Source organism: Cyrtonyx montezumae, unplaced genomic scaffold (assembly GCF_038088225.1).
Source record: "Cyrtonyx montezumae isolate F1298 unplaced genomic scaffold, pur_monq_1.0 scaffold_18, whole genome shotgun sequence".
Taxonomy (NCBI): Eukaryota; Metazoa; Chordata; class Aves; order Galliformes; family Odontophoridae; genus Cyrtonyx; species Cyrtonyx montezumae.
Genome location: NW_027071914.1, coordinates 14,103,201 through 14,130,416, shown reverse-complemented (window position 1 = coordinate 14,130,416; position 27,216 = coordinate 14,103,201). Strand labels below are relative to the sequence as shown.

At 38.1% G+C, this 27,216-nt stretch overlaps 2 protein-coding genes across 2 annotated transcripts in view; one reads left to right on the top strand and one right to left on the bottom strand.

Moving 5' to 3' along the window:
- The window catches only part of KLHL3 (kelch like family member 3), a 261,783-nt gene that overhangs the window by 48,122 nt on the left and 186,445 nt on the right, over nucleotides 1-27,216 (bottom strand). The window lies entirely within an intron of this gene.
- Nucleotides 1-27,216, top strand: part of SPOCK1 (SPARC (osteonectin), cwcv and kazal like domains proteoglycan 1) — a 174,991-nt gene that overhangs the window by 65,058 nt on the left and 82,717 nt on the right. The window lies entirely within an intron of this gene.

The following is a 27,216-nucleotide window of genomic DNA, read 5'->3' as shown; positions in this document are numbered from 1 at the left end:
AATTCAGAAGAAGCAAATTAACATTGCCTTTCTTCAGAATTAGAACAAGCTGTAAGGAAACTAGGCTTGAGTATCTCCAGAGTCACTCCAAGAGCCAGGAAAACTGAGAAATAAACCCTTCTATCTTGCCAACAGCTGTCAAATAAAATCTGTACTGCTGTAATGAGCAGATGTAATTGGTTTGTCTGTATATTAAGACAAATATATTATGTTGCTTTTAGTACATTTGAGTAAATAATTTGGGAACTTATCTCCAATTTCTTTCCCTATTTAGAAGGGAAGCAAAAATTTTCCTGTAACAGCTCACATCCGTAAATGTCACTGCCAGTTAAGGCTGCAGCTCCATAACTCTAAGCAGAACTAAATTCAGGATGATCTGATTCCCCTCTGCCAGTACATCTCATCTCACTACTACTTGGTTGAGAAAGCTAATCCAGTGGGAAAATATATATATACATTATCTTAGATTCATGAAACAAATTAATAGTGTAATGTGCATGAGGCAGTACATTTAATCTTCAGTTTTCCATATGGAATGAACTCTGCAAGGATTTTAGGGGTACTACTGTGTGCAATGCTTACATTCTGATGACATTTTTGGCATTATGTAGTTCACATTTTTGAGTTGAGATGGATTTAAAGTGCCTGCATTAGATAGTAGTCTTCTTGATATATAAATGTTGAGTTGAATGCTTTCTGAGTGTTTTCAGTATTTGATGTCCCAGAAGTGGTCAAAATGGTGCACAGTAATGGTACAGAGGAGGAGATGAATATCCCTCTTTTCCAGAAACTAGGCTGTGTTTCATGTGATCTCTCTATGATTCCTCCACTGCCTGCAGCTATTTCAGATAACCTTTGAGTAGCACTGTGACTATGGAGATGAATAGAAAAGTCTTGAGAACTTACTTTGAAAATTCTCCAAACAATTTCCAGCAAGTTTTGTACAACGGAAAGAACTACTGCTGAAGTGTGATAGTGGCACATATGCTCCACATATGCTCTCAAAATATCCAGCCACCATTGCCTCAAGGGTTACATGTCAATGAGAAACATAACCAGGCCAAATTCCCTGCTATCTGACTCAGTGGTGTGACACCACTGAAGATACTCATCTTCAGTCCCACAACTTTTGTGTTCTTTATTCAGTGCCTGACCTGAATACTGTTGTACATCTGACTCCAATCATATTTAAGGATGTGTTAATTATGAATTTATGCATTATAAAAGGTGAAGTTGAACCTATATAAAAACAGCAAATGCCTGAATACATCAGCATGGGCACACATGTACTAAGAACCACCAAATAACAGAGCACCATTGTGATTGCTTTGCCCATCCACTAAGCATTTGGGTGTGCACAGAAGGATTTTCCATTTCATGCATCATTATCAACTTGCTGTAGTGGCTTTACAAAGCATGTAGGCTCAGCAAAAAGCAATCATGAGAGCAACATCTTGCATTATTGCTGAGGCATCCAGACAGAACTCTGCCGATTTGCATCACCTGATTAACTGGCCCACTGAATAGTTGCAGCCCAAGGAAACTGTTTTTCCTGGCATAGTGTAGCTAACTTTGAAATCACCATTGACAACACAATGCTATTGCTGTTTCATTTCCTTTTTGCTAGAATACATGCTTTTTAAAGCCACTTCAGGAATACAGAAATAGTGTAAAAAAATGAGTTAAATGGAAACTTGTTATTGTGTACTGAGACCCTGGCTACATGATGGCTAACCCAGTCCATAGGGCTTTAGGGCATAGCTCACTGCATCTGGCAGCACAAATATCTTGTATTTCACAAACACTGCAGTGGCTTTGATGTCACAAAAGGTGGACCCACTGAGTCTGATCCCTGACCCAGCTGGCTGGGCACTAGGATGGAGAGCAGCTCAGTGCAGGTGGATTGAGGTGGGTCTGCCTCTGGGGTGCCAAGAAGCCATCGAGGAGCCCCAAAGGCTGCCTGAGATGTCGTGGGCAGGCTCCTCCTTCCCTCCCACCCACATGTGCAGCCCTTGTGCTTGAAGACTGTGGAGAAGGCATTTGAGAGGTATTTCAGACAGATAATAGAGTTTTGACAGCACATCCTCTAAGGCGTTTACAGTACAAATTGGTGATGTCATTTAGAGAAAAGGCAAAGAAGATAAATTTGAAGGAATTCTCTTATATGCTTAATAACCCTTGGACTAATGATAGAGCTTTGCTAAATCTTTTGTGTGGATTAAAACCCCTTTCAGTTTGGGCATGATCTATGAGGAAGAGTCTTTATTAGTTCAATTTTGCACGTAATGCAGTAGTTAATATCTCTCAAAGATCTGTCATACATTTGCAATCCTGTAAACCTTCATGCCATTTGTCTCAACTGGTTTTGCTAGTGTAGCTGCCTTTACAGAGAGATGGCACTCCTGGGGTTTTTGGAAAGAATGGAGTGAGCAGAGAATATTGATGAAAAACAGTGGCCATATCAACATGGCCAGAGCTTACTGCTTTATTCCATTCATCTGGCAATCACCAATTAGTTCATGGCTGCAGTCACTCCCAGAGCTAATCGTGCAACATTGCTGCTTCTCTGCTGTGACTTAGAAGTGCAGCTATTTACTCAGTATCTCCTCAGTCCTTTTGATGCCACTGCTGTTGACAAAAGAGGCCACTATTGAATTCTTCACTCTTTTCTTTCTTTCTTTTTTTTTTTTTTAAGATCTGGACAAGTTCCCAGATAAAACATCTGTTCTTCTAAATTTTGCATCAAAGCCTTGTTCTGACCAACACATCAGCGTTGGCAGCTTCACTTAGCCACAATGAGCAGGCAAATCTCCCTGTCTTTCTGCACAATACCTGCCGTTGATACTCAATTTGTGGTTAGGAAGGCCCTGTCAAAAACAAGTCCTGCAGAACATCCTCATATGCGAAACAGGGTTTACTACTACTGCTGCTCTGTGTGCTAATTGTGTGCTTCAGGTTGTATCCAAACGAGAATTCAGAAGGAAGAGCATTAGTAATTGCAGGAATGTCAGTGGGCCACCTGCTTTCACATACTGCCTGGGAATATTACAGAAGAAACCTCTGACCACAACAAATGCACTTTTAGGTATTTCTCAGAAAGTTGTACACATGTGTAGGAATTTCCAACAGCACTGTTCCTCGATGTTTATACCCCAGACCAACAGTTGCCCTTTAAAACGCGCTAAATAGAGCCTATAAATCCTGACCCTGCTCTTTGATCTGCTCTCTGACTTGCACTTGCCTGTATTTTCTCTTGCTTTCATGCTCTGCCAGCTCTGCTGGATGCTAACAAGATGCTGGCACTGCACCAAGTGCTCCTTTGGGGGTGATGTCTTCCTGTGCTGCAAACCTGACTCCCACATTTCCAGTGCCCTGACCGAAGGGAGGGAGGGCTTGTTCCTAAGCTGGTGGCATTTAATTCTGAATGATTTATGTGGTAATGTGTATCAAAGCCTGAATGCATGAGCAATCCATATGATGTGCTGTAACAGAATCAGACCTGGGTGATGATTAATTAGCTCTTGTTCTACTAATAACCAGCTTGTTCCCTGTTTAGCCTCACTGTGATTATAGCTTTTTTTTTTCCCCCCTCTCTATTCATTTTCATGCTGATTCAGAAAATAATTGTTGTTCGTTTATGTTTTAAGTACAGTTTAGTAAAGAAAGCATTTCCCAAAGGGAATTTTAAAATGTAGCACTGTTCACATTCCTGCTGGTATGTTTGTCTGCCTTAATGGTACGTGTTTTACTGGGCATTTCCTCAGAAGGGCCACCACAATCAGTAAGACAGAGGACTCAGACAGTAACAGTGAAGAGTATTCTGTAGTTTATTCATGATCATTTGGCTTTCCTTTTCTCCATGGAGACTATCCACTTAGATTTTCTAAGCTTTTATTACTTCAAAATATTCCAAAAGGAAAGTACGTCTATTTCCAATATCCTGCAAAACATTCTTTCAATTTATGCTAAAGTGGGCCAGGAAAGGGTTTTTCTCACTAATAAACACCATTCTCCCCTCTGTGGCTGAAATCTTGACACTTCTGAGTGAACTGGCATATGCCAGACTGTAGAAAACTTAGAAATCTTGCTATAAAGATACTATTCTTTCAATTAATGCTAAACCTTAGCTGATGAAAATGCAGTTATTTTCAGAGTCTCAGCAGCAGAACACAGTACATTCATCCATCCTGGGTAGGTGGTGTGCCAAAAGATGTGTTCTGAGACACTGAGTGCTTCGTGGAGGAATGAGGCTCCTCGATGAGCAATCTGTACCTTTAACGATGAGATGTGGGACTCCTCACAGTAATTCAGGATAACACTTCTCAATGATAAAATCATTACAAGGATTATACTGTAAATGTATGAACTGGACACAGAAAACATAAATACCTAAATTATTTTTCATATCCCCAAAGCTGTTTTGTTTTGTTTTGAAGTTTTAGGTTGGATTCACTGTTGTGTTTTTTTATTACCAAATAGATTCTTTTGTTGATTAACATTTTCATAGTGAACAGCAGACAAGTGCTTACACCAGAGTGAAAATAAAAGCATCTGACTGTTCTTTTAGAAAAAAATAGAACACACTATTTCAAATTTGTTGGATTCTTTATCCCATGTAGCGATGCAACAATATTTACTTCTGTCTGCAAACCACTTTGGAGCCACTAAATTTAATTTTCCCATAAAAAAATGTTTTCATGCAAGACATTTCAACATGTTATCCACCTTTAATGCTGCACATTGATTTTTCTAATCTACTAGTATAGATTTTTGCCTGAGAAGAAAGAGCGTAGAAATATTTGATTAAACACACACTCATAAAAACCAACATATTGCATTAGTTTCTTTTTTCAACAAATATATTGTACTAGTTGTTGTTTTCCAAGGTACCTCTGACAGAATCTTAGAGAATTAATTTAATCTTCTGTGAATATAAGTTCTAGAGATGAACAGAATGGAGTAAGTTTTGTTGGGGGGGGGTTCTGTGTTTTTATTTTCTTTATTTTTTTTTCTTTCTTTTTTCGTAAATTGGACTGGATGATCTTACAGGTCTTTTCCAACCTTGGTGATTCTGTGATTCTTTCTAATACCTAATCACTCATGGTACACAGCACAGTTTAACTGTAGCTCATGGTGTTTCACAGAATTGTAGGGGTTGGAAGGGACCTTTCGAGATCAAGTCCAACCCCCTGCCAAAGCAGCTCCCCAGCCCAGGTTGCACGGGTAGGTGTCCAGGCGGGTCTTGAATGCCTCCAAAGAAGGGGAGTCCACAACCTCCCTGGCAGCCTGTGCCAGTGCTCCATCACCTTTATTTATCCAGTAAAATAAATGAGAATCCAGGAAAATCAAAAGAGAATGGGACCTTTGAGGTCAGAGCAAAGCACGTCTTATAATGTGATGTTCCAGTGGTGTGCAAGTGATGTGTAGAAATCTTTAGTAAAAATCTGAAAGCTTTTTAAAATATTTCATCTCTGGACTGCCTGTCATCACAGGCATGCCTCTGCTACAGAGTGAAGACCTTGGATTTTGCAGCAGAGAAGTCATAGATGTGAAAATCAGGAATGTTTTTTTTCTTCTGTGGGCTATGCTGGCCTTTAATACGACAGAAAGCACATGGTATGATGCACCGTCAATCTACAAACACTCAAGGGAATTGCTGCATATTAAGGGGGAACATTGTAAAAGACTGCTAATATCCTTTATTCCTTATTATAATTATTGTTTTAATTTCTATTGTGAAAATTTTGATTTAAGTATGAACTCACAGAGGTCAGCAGCTTTTCCTCTTAGACAGTTTCTATCTGTAACAGCCTGGGATTCAGTCCAAGGATGCTTAAATATTGGCACAGCACTCACTAGTTTTAAAAGCACATATTACTCTACTAAACAGGATAATCTGTAAACTGTAGGTCTCATTCTCCAAGTGGTTCATTTCTCAGTTTCAGCTGTGCCTAGGATGGATTACTGTTAACTAAAGAGACCTCAGGGAGTCTGTGGAGGGACTAGCTTTCATCAGTCAAGATGAAAACTCTCTTCTGAATTGTGAGGCTGACTGACTTGCTGCCAGCATTTTCTGTGCAAAGCTCCTCCACGATATTTTCTGGAGGAAGCTGTCCATAACCTCTCCTCTCAACAGACAAGGCTTCATGTACCTATTTGGCTGTCTTCTGACTTTCTCCAGCTCCTGATACACTGCTCAGTTTGGACTATTTCAACACACATACGTAAAGGTGAGGGCTTTGAATATCACCCAACATTTGGAAGCAATGGTTACATATAGAGAGCTCCACTTTTCTTGACTTTAAGTATTGCACTCATCTTTAAAGCTGAAGTCAAATGCTTCCTGAATAAAAAAAGATTTAAAAAGTACTGGTGGAAGACCCAAGCAATTTCCTTGTTTTGCTCCATCCATTTTGATTTTTCAATACATTTTCAGACTTTCACAGAAAATAGTGAATTTACTGAAGTATGTTCATGCAGAGCACAGATATCTCCTATGGAAATCGTTCCACATCTAACAAGAGGATTGTCACCAATAGCCTTTCTGCATCACAAAGCTAATTAGCCACTCTGTACTTCTATTCCTGTTAACTCATTGCTAGTCATGCTTTATCAGCTTTAGAACTCATTAGAGTAGTGCCAGGTGACGGTCTCCTATTGGACATGAGAAAATTTTGAAATATATGATAGTGCACAGCTCTTCCATAATGACTTTTAAAGAGTGTAGACCTCATCATTGTCAGCTTTGGCAATGGAAACAGATGAACTTGTTCCTGCTGTCAACAGGGGTTTTACTTTTTTTTATGCAGAGGCTGTTGAGGTGGATGTCTTACTGCTAAGGTCATTGTCTTTGACTCTTCAACTCCTGTCATACCACGCTCTCCTTTACTTGAGGATGCTCAAGTACAAGAGAAAATACAAGGGTCATTGAGACATTCTCCTGCTGCATAGCTCCTTTTACAACAATATCAGAGCACTCATTAAACCCATTCCAGTACCTCTGGATTCCTCTACTATCATCAGAAAGTTATTACACTGAATAGAATAAGAAAATAACCAATTACCTTTCACACTTTAATTAACATTTGTAAATATTTTATTTTATGTATTCAAAGACAATGTTATTGAATGGATTGAATATTGCTTTCTGATATTCCTCCTTATAATAGTCCCTTTCAGCAGTATATAAAGACACACCAGACTTCTTGGTTCATTAAATCCAATCCCTCTGCAGTGGTATCATATAAACTTTTTCATTAGCCTACCAAGTTCTATCTTAAGATGAAAAGATTTTTTGCCCTCTACTGCAGCAGGAATAATCCTTAGCATCAGTTCTTCTGATTAGACACCTGCTAATTTTTATCCTAAATTTATTCAAAGTCCGTGAAAATTTCTGGAGTTTTCCTAAGTGGTTCCTCAATATTTATTTTGAAATAATCATCTTCACTGGTTTTGCTAGACTAAGCAAATGTTCTTACTTTTTGCTCCTCATAAAGTGAGCTTCCTTATGACTGTTTTCCTCCATAACAGAGCTAATTGGGTTTTACTGCTGAGTTCAGTAAAGAAATAAAACCCAAAATTATCACTTCATCATCTTGATATTTAAAGTCTTTACACATCCTTAGATATAATATTCCCTCTGAGTTACTGATTACTGAGATTTTATTCTTAATTTCTTAAATCAATCTCCTCTTTAACTGCCTGTTCCATTCATCCCTGCTTTAAATCTCCTTCTGTGGGCCATGTACCATATCTGCAGTCTGGAAGTCCATATTGCAGGTGGGCTTTCCACCAAGCATTCTGAATGATAATTCTGGATTTCAAGTTCTGTGTACCTCAGGATGGATATTCAGTCCAGAATTGTGTAAATTTATGTTCAATTTGCTGTTTCCAAGATTTCTACACACATTCTGCATTTGTTTCACCACAAATAGAAACATTATGTTTAGTTTAAGCTAAAATAAATTTCTTAGGCTCATTTCTATTATTCCTTTGCTATCCATGAAATTTCTGCTCTGTACTTTGGTGGTACCTACAGTTTTCAGTACTGAAATTGTAACTCCATCTCCCACATTCTCAGTGAGGAAACTACAGAAACGCTGAGGGCATCCAGGAGATCTCCAAACCCAGTGTGTTTCTCTTATTGCTGACTGTGGCTTGTATTTAACCTGATCTTTACAGTTCATTCCTGAAAAAATCCTATTAGAGAAGAACAGTTATAATCCCATGTTCTTCAGCTAATGGCTGTTACTTTAGTTTTGTTAAAAAAAAAAAAAAAGAGTAAAATCCTGTGCTTATTGAATTCATTGGAAGTCTTTCATTGGCTTTTAAAGGAGGGCAACATGAATCCGATGCTTTTACTCCACAACAATGTACTGGTCCAAATATATTTTCTTCTTTAGGGTTTAGGAGGTAAGATTGAACATTTTTGTCACGGACTGCATTGTACTTCGAGATACATTCACCTTGATTTCACTTTTTGCAGGATCGTTCTTTCTAAGGTGACTTTCTCTACATCCAATACTCAAAATTTCTTTTCTCTGTGCAACACATTTTTTAGCATCATAACAAAAGGAGGGTGGGGAGGGAGCCTGATATAAAGAGGCTACATCTAACTAGACATTGCTTGTAAACTATGTATAAAATTCAGTGTTTTGAGCTCTGAGATCTAACTACTATGAAACGTAAGCGTGTGATGGTGTAAAAGACCTGCCTGGAAGTGAATGTGGGAACAGGTGTTTGTGCAGCAGATTCATAGAGAACAAAGCTAGCAGGAAAACACAAATATATGAACAGCAACATTAAAGCAATGAAGTGTGTGTTCTTTAAAAGTTGTATTTTCTCATTGGGTTATTTTGTTGGCTGCAGAACTGCTTATACACAATCCTCTTGATGCAGCTTGTCAAGAGTTAGCATCCAAAGCTAATCTAGCTTCCAAATGCTCTTGTTTCCCTTGAAGAATTCTCAAAGTCTCAGGCTCCATCTGAGTTTTTCTAAAAGTTCAGACTGTGCTGTCTGTGAGTTATCTGGAGGAAGGCTGAGTTAAAAGTTCCATCGCCTCCCCCCCACCAAGACACTTGGACTGTCAGCTATATACAGCATAAGAGACATTGGCTCCTTTGCCTGAAAAGCTCCTTGCACGGCCTAGAGTGAGTATGAAATGAAAACAGTAGTTGTATAAATGTCATCTGCTTGGCAAATGTCAAGAGATTTGCCAACACGTGAATAATGAGCAAACAAAGTTTGGTGGGACTCACTGCCTGCGTATCCTGGCCCTGTAAGAAAATGTTAGCTTTGAATATGGAGTAGCTGGGCAATTCTTGGATTTTCAATACTTGTTTAAACAACTTTAATACATCTTCATTATCATCACTATCATTAAAATGCAAATAGGAAACTATATGCAGCTGTGGGACACAAGAGGACGGTGTACAAGCTTTCAGTATACCTGTCAGTGGTACCATATTTGACCACTGACCTTGTAGACCTTGTAGGTTTTGACTTACCTTGAGCTGCTGGCTGACTTTCTCTGTCACTACATTAATCCTCAAAGGACCCTCTGCAGTCTTTCTGGGTTTACCACAGCCCACTGTGTTAAGTTTAATATAGCCCAATAGTTTATATTTCTTGACTTCTCTATTTCCTATATGCTAAAAATCTTAACCATGGAATTGCTGGAAGCAAATCTGTTATTGAATTTGTATAGCTTTATTGTTTCTGCCTGTTTTAAATCTGTTGAGTTCTCCAGTGAGTCAGAAATTATTATTTAATGTTTACAAATGACCTCCAATGCTCTGAAAATCATTCTCTATTTATACTGTAATCTGTTTACTGGGGATTCTAAATTTATTGCTGGTTTTTCTGTAGAAGCCCCAGGACATGAATGTGTTCCATGGAAAAGTCTTTTTAGTGCTAAAAAAAGGCATGTTTTTGTAAGATTGGGACTATTTGTAGCAAAAGAGTTTTATTAAAGCTTTTCTTCAATTTCCAACATCCCATTATATTGGAAAATATATTAAATGTACTGCATCTTAAAATCTGCCTTTTGATAAATGGCATTATATATCCAATTGCAGTGAATATTACAAACAATATATTTTGTATGATATTTTCAAATTAGATCTTAAAGAATGCTGCATTTCATTTGATGCTGGTCAGTTTGCTCCTTTTTACAATCATATCTTAAATATGATGCAGACTTAACTTTTAAACTTACCAAACAGTGATTTTTACTGTCCATAAAACTTCTATATTTTACCATTATGCTTCAGAGATTGTCCAGTTATTATTTCAGAGCCTTTCAATAGTAGTGAAAGGTAGCATTAGCAACAGGCTGAATTTCTAATGACTTAGGCCAGACTTCTTTCATGCTCCTCACAGTGCACAGTTCATGGCTTTCCACTCTGCCAGGAAGGAAAACAGCTCATCTGAAGGTGGATGTGCTTTTCTGCAGAGATCTACTGAATTTCACACATAAAATCCACTATCATTTTAGGCACAAAATCTCCCTAAGAAAAATGATCAAGTCACACCCATGACTGCCCATCAGGAATTTGTCAGCAAGTATTTTGGCTTTCATTTTAGAGTCAAAGGTTGCTTAAAACTACTGCTAAAACCTTTTCTACATAGGTTTGCCATAGGTGAGCAATGAAGGCATGGATGACAGCTTATACAAGAAGCTGAAAAAAGGTATTATCATGGTTTTTATACCTTTCAAAGCCATGCAGTTCAGTCTAATAGCTTACCTCGGAAAGAAACACTATATGAAAACAGTAAAAAAGAAGCTTCTTGCATCAGTCATTTTCTTATTTGGTACAAGTTACGTTATCAAAATTAACGTTTAATCTATTACATCCTGCTTCTTTAATATTTCAATTTCTATCACTCTCCTTTCATTAATAAGCTTATGATCGCCTTCTTAGAGCTCTGCCAGAACTCATCAAGAGCTCAACCTACAGATTTTCAATTTAGTCATTTTACATCGGATTAATTCAATCAGTGAACCATGACTGACATTATTTATGGACATGAGCCACCAAAGTACAATCTCTTTAAAGCTCTGTACAGTGAGAGTACTAATGGTGCTGGAAGTCAACCCAAAATGTTTTGCTTCTCTAAATATGTCTAGTCAGATGTTAACTGTTCTGCTTATAAATTTATAATAGAAAAGCAGTGCTGTGCCATTAACTTTTTAGGCAGAAAAGAGAAATACCTGAACACAATTCATATAATGCTTGAACCTCTAGATATGGACTAGTACTTCAACATATGGCATTGTCATTCCTGTGAGCATCCTGTGGCAAAAATATGTCTGTGTAACATTTTACACTTCTTAGAGTTCAGACAGTTTTTTAAGGGAGTCAAGGAAGGAAACACTATACCAGTATGCCTTGTAATTGGGAGTTCATATCACCAGTGCAAAACATTCTCTAAGAATTCAAAAGAAGTTGTATATAACCTCATAAGGTAATAATAATAAGAAAAAAAAGTTCTCTTTCACTGTTTCACCTCTTTCTCTTCTTCTTCATCCCTGGAATCTGCGGTGAAATTAGGTGCTAAATTCTCAATGCTAGTAGTCAACAGACCAAATTTTATCACATAACAAGCCCCTTCATGGCTCCTTAACGCTAAGAAGAGTTATTGCTTCAGGACTGCAGCCCTCGGGATTTGGGTTGGTGGAATTGATGGTCTGAAGGCTGTGAGCAGGCAGTCCATGACACTGCTTATCTTTTATCAAAGGCAATATATTTGTTCTAAGCCACCTAACTAGCTACAATGTAGAGCTGTCTAAAATAAATACGTGAATAGAAAATATGTAGTGATAGATTGTGTCACGTTAATGAAGCATAATTAGCAAGAAACACTTCTGCAGAGCTCTGCTCTTAAAGTGTTTGGAAGAGTTCGGTCAGAAAAACTAGCTAGTCTGAAAATTATTTAAGTGAGAATTATCAAGCCTCCATTTTGCTATCAATTATTGGATTTAAGTTCACTAGCAATGAAATATTAAAAGATTCATTGTAAATAAATATATATTCTTCGGTTGCAATTTAAAAAGTCAAAATTTCTAGCAGACTCCAGACATTTATTTCCTACTTTAATTAGCAAGTGGAATTGGGGAGGGGGAAGCGATAACTTGTACTGCAGTCAGTGTGCAACTGCCAGCTTTATGAAATGAAATATTGCTATTAGATGCAGTTCGTAGAAGTGCAATATTTATTTTTAACGAATGTGGTGGATCGTGAGGTGGATAAGCTCCCTTTGTTCTTGGATTAGTTCTTAATTTTGTAGAATTATCTGTACAGTCTTTGTCATCTCAGTTTGCACAGCTAAGGTCCCTGCTGAGGTGCTGAGGGTTTTTTTTTTTCCCACACTGGCACATTTTGAGAAAGTGGGAACAGAAATGGGCTTAAAATGAAAACAGCTTTTCAGCTGTAAGCATTGAGTAGACATGTTCTAGAGTTTTCTGACAAAATGGTTTTCCTGTCAATTCAACAGAACATTTCCTAAGAATGTACAGAATAGTTTTTGACAAGAAAGTGTCTTAGCTCAATAATAATAAGTAGGTTGGAGTCCTCTAACGTGGAGTGTAAAAGAGAGATTAAATCCTTTTTTCTCAGGTAGAAATGACTCCTGGTTCATCTGATAAGTGGCTATTGATTGGTTTGTGTTTCATAACTTTCCTTCAAAGTCTGTAGTTTTTATTCAGTCTCTTCATGTTAATTAGAGAAGGGATTTTGTCTCATTAGCACAGGTGACTGCCCAAGTCACTGGACTGTCAAATTGGTATCTGTCCATGTCTGACCAAATGAATATTTAATTAATTACACAAAATTAACTCAGTAGCCTGATGATAATGACATTCACCTGAGACCCAGGCTCTGCTGTGTCTGTACTGCTACTGTTAATGGAAGGGTAAACACAATCCACTCTGAAGATTTTCCATTGTACATCCTTTGAGGAGTTAGTAAAATCAGACTGATTTAATCAGTACCTCTTATCCTGATGGCATGACAAACTCATTTTATCTAAAGATTGTCAACAGAGTTTGTATCATAAAGTTACCCACAAATGATTTGAGTATTCAATTATCTTTTGTAGCTAGTGAAATAAGACATTGTTTTCTTCTATGATAACCTCAAGAGATGGAGTGTGGCTTTGCTCCTGGAAAAGCATCTGGAGACACTTTTGATTCTTGTTTTCATCATTTAGAAGTGATGTAGCATTTCTTCTTTCATATTTTGTTTCTCAGTGTTAGAGAGGAAGAACATTGAATCACGACTTTTAAAAAATGAAATCCTTTGCCTGAGCATTCACTGATCTCTGTCAAATGCCAACTAAATATATACATATATATTCCCAGTCTCATTTCCTTCCTGTTTTCACAGATAATATATTTTGTAAGTTGCTATTGCAAAGCAGACATTCCCAATAGCTCACAATTAGCCTTTTTTGTTATTTTCCCAGAGAGGTTGGTGGGTTGTTGTTTTTTTTTAAGAATTATCTTTACATACTAACAAATAGGCAATTTCTATCATTATCTCTCTTCATACTTTTCTGGGAAAAGCAAATGCTTCAGATTGTTAAAAGGAGCTGCTGCTAAGCCTGCAACATCCACAAGAAAAGATCTCACAAACCTTGTGAATGCCTGGGATTGTGATGACTCTAAAAACTGTTTTTGTTTGTAAATTACCTTCATGGTACAAAGCGAAAGTCTTCTGATTTTGTTCTGAAATGGCATTTAAACTGTTACTGAGGGAGATAGCAGGCTTAAAATTTCAGATGATTTGTCTCCTCTTTCACTGGCAATGATTTTGAGCCTTCCAACTGCAAAAAACTCAAGATAATACAATACAAAGAATAAGTGTGATGAAGAGAAAAAGGAAAAGGAAAAAAGGAAAGAGGGAAGGGAAGGGGAGGGAAGGGAAGGGAAGAAGGAAGTGTGAGAGAAAGGCTCTTTCAGGCCATTGATTACTCAGCAGTAGCACACCACGCATTACACCTCACAAATAACCTTGTCAAAACCAATACCCTGCTAATGCATCCTTTGTTATGGCTTATGCCAATACTGTCTTCGTTGTATTCTTCAGTTTTTATGCAGCTACTAAAGAGAATTCTCGAGTTTTCCAAACTTAGAAAGTTGAGTAAGAACGAGTAGTTTTTTCACATGCTAGTTTTGTTACTGTAACTTAATAATAAAGCATAATGTAGGATTTTTGTTCACTTGTTTAAAGAGTTAAGCAGCCAAGGGGAGTTAAAAAGTTTAAAATGCCATTAAGAAAACAAAACAGTTCTTTTAGCATAGCATCCAGTCTCTTGCCTTGTTCAGATAGAGACCCAGCAGATGGAAGTACAGGAAACTTATCTATCCCCTGCTTTTTTTTTCATCTTCTCTGTGAATTCTTTCTTTGTACCTTGTTGGCATTTAAATTGATGGTCCGTGTTGAACAGAAAGGACATTCTGTAGTTTTGTTATATAAATTAGTCTGTCCATTCTTCGTTGCTGTACATTGTAAAGTGGTGTGCCATTATTCTGTGCAGTCATCTGGCTTTAAATCTCTTTCAAGTCCTTTAACATATTTTTCTATTTTAGCTAATCCAGTTTACCTGAAACCCAGGAGTGCCAAATTGAATTACACCGTGGTCATTCCTACTTAGCACCTCATCCATAGTTAATTTCTTGAGCTCTGTGTTTTATCTGTTTATAAATTTTTCATTTGCAACAATACTTTAGCTTAGCAAAGAAAGAGCTTAGAAGTCTGAGAGTGTTTTAATTAGTTCCTTTGTTAGTTCAGAATTTTTTGCTTTATTTTTAGCCAGCTGCCTGTGTAACAGAGGTTCATCATCCTTTCACAAACTCATATTCCAGTTTTTGGTGAAACACAATGAGTTATTCATTTCATAATGAGTTTCACCCACTCACTGATGCCACATCAGCAGTATTGCTGGGTGCTGAAATGTAAACTCTGCCCAGTTCGTAGCTGAGTGTGGTATAGGTTTGTCACTGCCACCTTAGGGTTATGACCAAGGTGAAATAAATTGTGAATTGTTAATCACAGGTTTGCACAGGAGGGAAATGACTGAAGAATAAGAACAGGTGATAAGTGTGATGATAAAGAAACTAACTAAAAAATAGAGAAATTGATGTTGAGAAGTTTCACGATAAGCTTTGGCATAGTGAGCTTCTGATGTGGACAAGACACTTCTGAGAAGAAATCACAATAATAGGAAAAACAGATGGAAGGATAAACCAGACAGAGCCTATCAAGCTTCTCAGACTTCCCAGGTATAAATTTAGAAAGAAGACTGGATTCTTAGAGGCAAAACATCAAAATGACATTAAGAGACCGCCTAGAGAGAATATAATATTTAATATGATACTCCCTAGCAGAGATGGAAAGAATAGTTAAGAGTAAGTGAAGAAATAACTTCTTCACTGAGAGACCTAATTTTTGTGGTTTAGTGAGGCAGAGGAGGTTTCAGAGCTATGAGTGGAAAAGTGAAAGGAAAAGGAGATCAGCTGGGAGGAGGTCAGAGCAGAGCAGTTAGGCTGAAGGACTGGAATAAAAATGGTTAAATGAAAGAGTGAATAGGGAAGAGCACTACGATTGTTAACCATTTTATAAAATTCTCCTTAAACATCCAGATCTTGAGAAAATAGGGCTGGAGAAGTGTGGAAGAGATGCCAAAGGCAGAAGGCAAATAACAGCCAGGTGATTCTGAAAGAATGAAAGTGCTTTATGAGGAAATGCAAGAACACTGGGGGTAAGAAGTACTACAAAACAATATGAGTGCAGTCCCCAGCTTTCTACCTGGGCAGAGCAGAAAATGGTAGGAAGAAAGAGCAAGAACAGGGTACAAGGATTTAATACTTTGTAGAAGAACAGTGGAATCTATCTGGATGCTCACAGAAATAGAACTTAGTACCGAAGGAAATGTGCTCACAAGCAGACATTTCTTATGAAGACTTTTAATTCAGCATTACACAAATTAATTGATAGAGGTGAAGAAATGTTGACCCTTGGTCTCTCATAAGCTAAGTCACAAAGGACAGACAGGGACAAAATCAGAGTGGAAAGGACATAGATGTGTGTTTGATCACAGCAAGATAAACAAAGGGAAATATATGCTGAAGGAAAATTCAAGTGGGAAGAAGTGATTCGAAGTAAGATGGCACATACCCAACCAACAACATAATCTGCTCTAAACTGTTTCCTCTTAAATAAATTAGCAGCAAATATTTAAATCTTTTTAAATTTGTGTACAAAACATGTATAAGTACCAGATAATGTAATGCTATCTAATTATATCACTCTTTGAGATTCAGATGATAAAGTATGCTTTTGAGAAACATACTATAAAATGTTGAAACTTTCATGGGTAAATATGTGTTTACAGCTTCTGTGGATAGAGAAACCTGTGGAGTTACACTTTTAAAGCGTATGGGAAGATTGGATGGCTGTAATGCATGGCTGATAGGCTTCGTGGTTCAAGGTCACAGAAAAGAGAAATGTTAAAAACTCAGTGGAAGTAGCTCATGAAATGTATATCTTGCAGTTTCTGCAAGTGTGTCGATTGTGTTCATCTTCAAATTTTACCTAAAGGTGTGTTTTGGCACATGCTGTCCCTAGACTGGATCATGTGCATTCAGTTAGTATCATAAATTAATATGATTATGTAAATTCTTTCTATTGGTTTGGGACTTTCCTAAAGCTCTCGTCACCTTTCATTAAGATACAGTCTGATATAAGATGGGTAATGTTCTTGATGGCCTCATTTGAGAAGCTGGGAATGATGTATATATTATGAGCTCAATCTCTACCATCAAATAACCAGACAGACAGCACTGAATATGTTGAGAAATTCAGCAGAATGTTTAAGACATTCATAGTACAGAGCTCTGCAAATCCGCAATGCTGAATAAGCAACAGGAGCATTAGCCTATTTAGATGCTAAGAAGGATGGGATTTTAAAATTACCCAGCTCCTTATAATATTTATAACTGGTTTGGTTAGCATACATTTCACTAACATTCATTTTATTCTGACATAGGAAACTGCATTCTGATGATTTTCCGAACCGACCTTGAATAGTGGATTGTGACTACACTCTGGAGGTGGCTTTGGGATTGATTTCTTTTTTTTCCTAATTGGCTGTTGTTTGACAAGCCAGTTCTATTCAAAAACCATATATGAAATATTAGGTAATGTATGCTAATTGTAAAAATCCTCAAGAGTTTAATCTGCTGTAGGCTTCTTGTGAATTTAATAAGCCTCTCTCATAATAAAACGTGTCAGAAGGGGCAAATATTTTGCTAGCACAGCTTGTAACTGATTGTTTGTTACGCTGTTAGCAAGTACTCACACAACAGAAGTACAAGGCAGTCATTTTTAAAAAGAAACATTTGGTTTAGTGCCTTAAGGGCAAAGAATATTACTATATTTTTAAGATGCATTTGCTTTCTCATCCCTACTAGCAACATGTCAATTTTTGTGAGGATTGCAAGTTATTCGCCTTAGGAAAAGCAAAATCAACATAATGAAGCAGAACACAGTTGAGCTGTCTAAAGATGCTTGGACTGGAGGAGGGTGGGGAAGAATGTCATTGATTTTCCCCCTGTAGTTGCAAAGTGACAGCAAGATTTTGGAACCTTTATGATTCAAGAAAAGAAGAAAGAAAAAAAGAAAAACACCACCTCACCCTCTTTGGGCAGTAGAACTCTTTGATATGTAGGTTTATGTTGCTTGTGATTGAGCTATTACTATCAGTAGAATAAGGAAGGCCAGGTCATAAACTGTACTGAAAGACACAGAGCTGATACAGATCAAGATATTATTTCACCCCACTTGTGTGGCCCAAAGTTTCATTCTGCCAACTGGCAGTATCTGCAGAGATGTGAGATGTTGGGGTTTAGTGATGGTAGACTTTTCAGTCACCTATACTTGGCCAAGAAAGAGGACAGTGTTAAAGCCTCTATGTCCAGGATCTCCGGGACATTGAGCAGTCTAATCCTGCCAACAAGCCTGCCATGAACTTTGGCCTTGCTAAGTAACTTGCACCTTTCTGCTTGCTCACCATTGTAACTTGAAATATGAGCTGCGGGAGAGAAATGGTGGAAAATGACTGCTCTTCAGATTTGGTGAAAAAAATTTTGAAGGTATGTGATTGAATGAAATACAACATAGAGAGGAAGGATTAGCTTTCCTTCCCAACCAAACGTGACAGCTAGAATTAATCTAACATGCCATCAGCAATTCAGCTCCCTCAGAGATCTTGGCGAGTTCCACCAGCAGAAGGAGGCAGACTTGAACGATACAATATTTTAATATCAAAATAAACACATACTGGGCAGAGAAAAGGTACTTCATCCTCTTAGAAAGAGGTTCTTTTCTAGAAGTGGGGAAGAAAATCCACATAGGCTGTCAACGAAAAAAGGAAAAAAATCCACTGCCAACAAAGATGCTAAATGTGCTGCATGCTTCAACTCTAAGCACACTGTGCAGAGTACCAGGACTATACAGTGCCCAGAATCCAGGGTTCAGAAGTGGCTGCTGAAGATTACTACAAACTGAGGAGTGGTAGAGAAGATTTCAGCTTTCATTATGAACTTCCTGCTATGTCCCCTCCTCCTCTGAAATTCAAGGCACTTCATTTTATTTTCACATAGTTTGGTGTCTGAAAATCCTTTTTATCTTTGTACAAAAATAATGATGAAAAGGAAAATAATTCTCTTATGAAAATTCATGAGAACAGAGGCAGAGTTTAGAAGCTGTGTTATTTATTCCAGAGCCCATAATGACTTTAAAAACACGGGGATTTTATGTTTGTGTGGATTTCTTGTTTTGGTTCTCTTCCTTTGAGTGCTTTGCCAGCTTCCATATCTGTGCAGCTGTAGAACATATGTATTAGGTAAAAAGTAGCAAGTCGTTAAAAACTTAGATTAAAAATGAAATTGCCTGTAGACAAAATAATCTGTTAGCCAAGAACGCAGAGGACTTTTTAAACATCATTTTTATGTATTAAAGTGCTTAAAGGCAGAAGTCCACATACTTCTCTAATGACCTTAATAACTACTTAATCTCACAGGTTTTTTTTTGTCCAGGAGCAAGTAAGGCCATGTGCTAACAACTCAGAAGGATGCGAGAACTGACCAATCGTGGGACTGTGCAGAACTAGCTGCCTTGACCCTTTAACACCATCCCTATTTTAATGCCATATTGAACCTGTCCAGACATAGCCCTTGCTGCTGTCTGAAGGGCCTTGCTCAAGCTGTTACAACAGAGTCTTTTCAGATCCAGTGGCAGTGTTGTATATGGAGTCAGCCTGACAGTCTGCACTTTTTCTGGCCCTTTTGGACCTCTGAATCTATGTCAGCCTTTCCAAATTCTCTGATCCTCTTAATAACTGCCAAAAAGAAATTTCCTTCATCTTGCAGAACCAATAACCTCAAGCACCCTGGGCTGTAAGACCCTTTGATCTCTTTCAAGAGTTGGTTGCTTGCTGAGTCTGGAAGGATGTATGAAAAAACCTTCTGGGTTTTTCACCTGCGAAACATGTCAGGACTTTTTCTTGCAAAATGTCTTCCTATAGCAAAATGGTCATCCCTCCCTATATCTAGCTGAAATGTTCCTCCCAGTGCATAGCTTCCCCTGTGCTTTGTTATACTGCTTTCTTTCTCATGGTTAGAATTAGAGGCTTGACTGTTCCTTATATCTTCTTGGATTCTTCTTCTTCCTCTGGAAATACCTGGTTTGCATTTCATTAGAATGATGCTTCACCTACAGATACACTTTGACCTCAACAGATGGGATTTTCCTTTTTTACTCTTCCCTAAACTTTTCATCTCCAATTCTATTTTCCAAGTGCAGCCTGCTGTCTGAGAAAGTCCTAGGGGTACTGGTGCTCACTAGCAATGGGCAGATTCAGGAGAAATTTTCATGTAAACCTTATTCTGCTTTGATAGAAAGGCACCCAGTCACCACCAGCCTATTAAGAATCTTCACACATCTACCAAAGAAACGCCCATGTCTGGGAGATACAAAGGCAGCACAGAAAAGTAATCAAGAGCCTTAGTACAATCAGATAGAAATTATTTCTCTGAATGATAAAATCAAGGAAAGCAGTAGCCTCTAAGTCCAACAAGATGACAGTGAAAAGCCAAGGCAGTCCTATATGTTGCATTTTTTTCCATGTAGAGGTGTAAGTGCCAGGTAGAAAAATGACTATATGCATATGTCCTTCCTCGTTTTACAGTGTTTGTATTGAATAAGGAGATTACATCTAATTCAATCGCTTTGTGTCATTTTTTTTTAGGGTAACGTGTGTAGTTTGCTTTATTTGCATATCTTGAATAGAAGGGGAATTTGGTTGTGGCCCAGGGTATACACAGATCTTGTAAAAAAATATTAAAGGATGCAGAAATGAGGCCAAACTCTTAGCTCCAATAAACAGAACACAGAAATGATACAAAGAGGGAAGAGAGAGCATTGCCATATAAACTAGCAAATTTCAGCTCTGTCACTCCTTTCCTTAAGAACAAGAGAAACAGCTTATACAAAGGAAGGATAGAAACAGCCAGACACTACAGGGTTTATCTTCACTGTGACAAACTTCCTTCAGGGAGACAAGAACCAACTGTTCACAAGGCATAGGGAAGCTACAGGCAGATCATTTTAAACTCTTTGCTCCAGTTTCAAGAAACCATGTGAGTGTGCTGTTAGAGGTTCTTTCAGCTTCTCAGAAAGCCCAAATACTTGGCACTGAAGTTTTCAATCTTATTACAGTACGTGGTTGAATGTGATGCATGGCATCATTGTGTGGCATGAATGCCATCGGCTTGAGAGGAGGTCTGAAAAGAAAGAAAGATGAATGAAGAGAATCTAAATTTTGAGAACTGTCTCCACAGCCATAACTTCTGGTTACACAACGTTAAGGTTGTATGTGGAATCTTGACTATGGCTGCGTTGCATTTATGATAAACTGGCACACCATGTAGACATCCAGTGGCAGTGTCATGAAGTATTCAGTAATTCCAGTTAATCACCATGATATAATTGGGTTTTGTCCAGTTGGTATTTTCTAATAAATTTTCTATTCTTATTTTCTAATAATTAAAAAAATCTGGACCAGCTCAGTATTATTCAGATAGGAACAGAAGTAATTAGCTGTATTATTGTAGGAAGCAGAAACACAGAGAGGTGAGTGTTGTAATTCGGACATTGTACTGAGTCAAATTCTTTGCTTGTGTAGCATCTCTGAAACAGTGACTTCAGGAACCAGAAGAGACAGTACAAATCTCTCTGTTTCATTTACCTGACCCTTTCTGTTAGAAGAAATTGTGTAACTTGTTTACTTTTTCCTGGGGAATTTTACACTGTTATTTGCATTTGACCTTTGAAAATTCATTTAACAAAAACTCCTTTGTGTAAAGAAGTGTCTTTTTCTTGTCCAATAAAATTACTAAGTACAACCTAAAGTCCAAAGGAAGAAATTTTTACCTACTGTCTCATTCTTCCCAAAACTTTGGCAGTGCTTTCAAAATAAAACCCAGCTAGCCCATGCTCAAAGGAGCCTGCTTTATAAGTGGATGAAAATCATCACTGTTTTACCTGCTAATGTGTTGTACATGCCTTTGGGAATAACCAGTTTTGAACAAGAGAAGCATAAACTTAATGCTGCACATTTGGGAATAAAAAAGGTAAATTTTGTAGATTTTGTAAGTAAGTTTTAATTTTAAACTTAATATTTGTATGAAAAACATGAGAGAAGAAGTATAGCTACAACGGTGTCAGACATTCTGGATGGAAAGCATGAAATCTAGTGCATTTTATTTCTTTATTAATATTAAAGTTCATTGACAGCTGGAATTGAATTTGCACTTGGAAGATCAAATGTAATTACATAAAAGCACAGAATCGGTCTTGCTTGTATAATCTGTTGATATTTTGGCTGTTTTTAGCTGGCAGTGAAATGACACATTTATTGAAGCAAAAAAATTGATATACTTTGCCATCTTAAAATTTCTGATTTTCTTCTGACTTACAGTCATTAGCTCATGTGGCTAAAATATGCAGCTACTAAAACACAGTCTGTTTTTCCCTTAAAAGCTCTTGTCTCAAAATTAAAAACTGATATCCTAAATATATCTGTTTCAAATTTAAAAGGCACTACTTCTGACCCCTTTTTTTTGTACATTGTGGAGTTATGTCGTCCAATATTCACCAAAGCTTTGCTTATTCTTCATAAACAGAAGAGATGAGGTACAGAACAGGGCTAAGACATCATTGTCTTCTCAAATAAACGAATTCAAGTCTATCATTTAGTTCAGTAAATGGTAAGAAGATGAACTTTGTGCAATAATCTGAAAGCTTTGGTTAAAATCTGCATATCCTTCTTAGGTCTTTTGCTCAGCCATACTGCAGTCTTGATGCTTTTTGTTGGTCAAATGAACACGAGGCTGAGTATGGCCTTAAAAGATAAAATATTCCCTCTTTTTGCTTCAAAAAGTTTTGAAATTTTCCCAGGACATTTCAAGGCAAATAAATTTGAAAGTGTTCATGGTTCTGGGACCTGTCTAAAATGCAAAAGTAAATGTAAATAAATGCAAACTGATTTATAGTAAAATGTGAAATATTTCCTGACTGAAAACAGGCTCTCTTAGAAAACTGGTTTTTGCACAAAATGTCATTTTTGAGCAAGGGCCTCCATTTGGGTCATGGCCGGGCCGTGGGTTTTTCCTATATATACACACATAGACTGAATATAGGCAAAAATGAGAACTACAAGCAGCGCTGTTGGTCAGGAATTACACTTTTAAAATTATTACTACTACTGTAAAAACTGTAACCCCAAGTGCAGTGTTGTGTTCATTCAGTTACACAGCCTTCAGCTGAAGGCAGGGTTCAAACCCTGCCAGCAGACTGTCCCAGCAGCAGGAGCTGGTGCCACCTGCCAGGTGGGACAGGGCTCTGGGATTAGCAGGGCTGCCAGCTGCACCATCCTGCACTGACTGGGGCTTGGCTTCCCCAGGCACACCTGGAAGCAATAAACTCGGGGTGGAGTCATCTTTCCTGAGATTCTGGTCTTTTCTACAGCAGAAGCTTGAAAGATGTGTGTTGGAGGGTAGGGTCTGTGGCTTAGAGGAAAACTGAACAGTGTGCTTGCGTGGGGTGGAATGATGATGTCTAGAAATCTTGCTGCGTGCTTTATCTTCCTGCGTGAGCAAAACAGATGTGGTTGCCCCATGTTTTCACAGCATGTGGTAAGTGCTATGTCTGTATAGCGAGTAATGAAGCTGAGTCACTCTGTGTTCTCCCTGTGTCGAAGCATGAGTGTTTTCAGATGCTGAAAATTCTTTATGCAGTAAAATTTTTAGGTACTGAGTTCTGTAAAACTTAACTGCTCCTTAAATCTTACGTTTTTCAGTTCATCAGCCTGAAAAGTGAAGGCAGACAGTGTTCTTCTGTTTGTATTAAGGGCAAGATACTCATGTCTGTCTTCTAAAATATGAGAGACGTTTCGTTTTCTTGTTATAAACATGGTGGATTTTGCCCCTGATTTGTTCTCTCTGCTTAATGGTTGCCTTCCAGTGATTTGTTGTAGATCCTTTCAATTCTCAGTCTTGAAGCAGGATTAAAGTTGGTTAAGTTGTCCGGGGGGGGGGGGGGGAACAAAAAAAACAAAAAAAACCCACTTTAATTTGTTTAATTTGTGTTGGCCTTCCTTGCCCCTGACTATTTACTCTGAAACAAGATGATTAAAATGATTAGCATAGCAAAACGTGCTCCCGGAGTGTGTGAATGTGCCCTTCCATTGAGAAGGGATTTGCAGGCTGTCTGCTTGTGGCAGCTACCATCTAGTTTTTAATTTGTTTGTTTGGCTGTGTGATGTGTTGTTAGAGGTTATAGGCTTGAACAGCTTCCAGAAGTCTTATCCCACCTCTCACAATGTCATTTTAGGAAAAACAAACAGGTTTACTTTTGGGAAAAAGAAGTGGCTATTTCTTGGAAATCAATGCTTACCTGTGTTTTTGGCGTTGAAGAGGGATCTGGGCATCCACTGAAAATTTTCAACTATTGCTTACCCAACCAAGCTGAAAAAAGCAGCAGTTTATGTCTTTCTTCAAATACAGTGATGTTTAGTGCTAATGTTTTTGGCAGAACTGTGGCTTTAAAATAATGATTTTACTTTTGAAACCAAAATGGCCACTGGACTGCACTGCCAACTAAATCACAAACCCAGATGTTAGCAATCACTGCAGGTTTCTTGCAGTAATCCCTTGCTTCTAAAGTTGCTAACTTGCATTTTCCTTTGGAAAGAACAAAATACTTTGGGGCAGACTCCGCTGTGGATTCTTGTTATTAAGTACTGCTCTGTTTTGAGAGAATAAGTTTCCTCTTAACATCAAAAGAAGATTCTGATGATGAAAAGGGGAGGAGCAGTGCTGTTCCTTCCAGGTCTGTAAATGAAACACCTCAAGTCCAGGTGAAACCATTGTAGTTAGGGAATGTGGGGAGGCTCAGCTCTCATTTGCATGGCTCATCATTGACTTCAAGGCAGCTGCAGCAGGAATAGAGCTTAGCCCCCAGGCCGGGTTTGTTCTCTTTATTCTCACTGAAGTGGTGGAGGAGGTCAGACTTCATTATATGCTGAAACAACATGAATTGGTCAGCTTTTAATTACTTTTCCTTTATTATTTTAAGTGAGGATGGAGGAGTAGAAAACATGACCGGCTTTCTAAAAATTTTGCAGTAAACAATGGCTTTGTAGTACCAAGGCTGAAGTGGCAAAAGCAGGAGCAGAGAATTGGAGGCTGTAGGTCTGTGCAGGACAGGCTGAGCAGAGTGTTCCTGGAGCAGAGATTTCTTTGAAGGGTATGATGGATACATCTTGGTCCACAAATGCTCTGTGATGTATTTTAGGCTTGTCTAACAAATCACAAATCCTCGAGGCTTTGAGTGACATCAGTCCAGTTAAGAACTTCAGTCTACACTTAATTTTGATGAGGCGCTTGTTAGCTCAGTCACTCATCTTCATCCTGAATGTTTTGTGGTTAATGGCTTTGACAGTGGTGCTGTATGAGATTGTAGTGGAAATGCTAAATCATGGCCTGAAGCAATGACTGAGCACCTGACTGGAAGGCAGGACCAGCCCAGGGGAGCTCAGGTGCATGCAATGCTCTTGGGTGACCTGAGGGGATGGAGCCAGAATCCACCCCTTCCCAGACCTCATTTAAGGGTTGGCAGTGGACACGAGGGGATCTTGCTGGAGATCCCTGACTACTAGAGGCTTTCCAAGGCTAAGTAGTTTCTCTTCTGTCTGTGGCTGCTGCATTTGGGCTTGTCCTCATTTGCTGCAGCCTAGGATTGTGCCATCCTGCCATCACTGTACTTTCCATCATGTTATAGCATTACAGTGTTACACATATGTTTCAGGTTTAGATTTCTTACCTGTTTTTTTTGTAACCTAGTACTTCCTTTTTGGACAATTTTACATAAAGACAAGATTTCTTCTTTTGAGATTATGGCAATCAAGGGTTGTGAAGGTAGAACTGCTTTGGACCATAATGCATCCTTTTGTTGCCTCAAAAGGGAGAGCAGCACCTTTTGTGTCTTCTGTCTACACTGGCCACTCATCAGTGTTCCTTACATCAAAACATTTTGGCTCATAGTAAAAAGCAGTGCTGGAGGCAAAGGGACTATGGAGAAGTTAAAAGTACTGATAGAAAAATGAAGTGGTTTGTACAGCCCCAACACCACAGTGAACATATCTGCAGAGTTGTCTGGTTTTAGAGCTAAGCAACCCCATATCTGTGGTGTTCAGCATGTTGTGCGCTAACTTAGCAAGGCAGAATGCATCTGAAGGAGGGATGCTGCTCTGTGGATTAAGAAAACTTCTTCAAAATAACAAGGGAATTTAGTCTTTAATACTTTGCTTCTATTTTCGTAGTTTGTGATATCATGATTGGATTCCTCCTGTGGGCATAATCTTCTTTACAGAACTAGTCATCACTGTGACAAAGGTTAGACTAGGAGAAAACTTGAACCGAGATGAAAGAGTAGAATTTTTATTATTTCAGCAACTGAATGTGTCATTACATCAGACAGTATTGTCTTGCAAATTGCAAGCTGTAGTGAAATTGCTTTAAAATATCTGTATATATTTTTCTAAAGCTGTGATAAGGTTATTCAGTGGTGCATTGAAATAGATTTCTAGCTGAATCTTTGTATCAGTTCGTTGTTTTTTTAACTATAGTATGGGAACAGATAGCAGTTATTATTCTTAAGTCTCCTGCAAAGTTGATGCAGTGCTTTCCCTTTCCTTGTAAATCTTTTCAAGTGAAAGACAAGTGCACATGGCCAAAACAAATCTGTATTGTAATTCTGACTGCTTTATAAAGGAAACTTTTTATCAGCTTACAACAGTGTATTGATGATAATTAGTAAATGTTGCATCAGCCGAGTAGTTCATTAATAAAGGAAAAAGAGCCATTAATCAGAATCAATTGCACATGGTTTGCAATAAGTTTTTGGAGCAGATGTGTCTCATACTCATTTTTAATGTAATATTCAAGTAGACTGTGTGCAAATGTACGTGTAGAATTGGAGATGCCCTCTGTCACTCTCTATTGTTCCTGGTGGCACTGTCATTGATCTGAGAATAGCAGCTGTACAGAAGTTGGAATATTAAGCATGCTAGTGCATTGTACACAGTTGTTTGATCTGTGCATTTTTATAACCATAATGTAATATTTCTGTAACAGTTTTGCTCCTAAATTGCTCCTACCTGCTTTTAATCTGAACTTAACCTTAACAATTTCTTTTCATGAATGCTAGAAATATCTTCCTCCTGGAAAGAAGTGTTGGGTGTCTGTGGAGCTGACTGGCTGTACAGGCTTGAATTTGGCAACTCAATGGAAATGCAACCTGCTTTAGCAGTTCTGCTTGCTTGGTTCATGGGGAACGTGGCGTGGTTTAACAATGCTTAAGTGAAATTGTTTGCAGATATAATTCAAAATGAAGCTGCCAAACACTGTTAGTCTAATAGTGCATAACAATTTATGACTTTCAGGCTGTCTGCAAGAAATATGCCATATTTTAGAAGCATTGTTAAGAGCAGTGTTTAATTTAACTTGTTTAAATGATTACTGTGGTGAAAACCAGGCTGTGCTTTATTCAGAGAAGCTTTCATTCTTCCGTTTCACACAGGCATGTTAAAAAC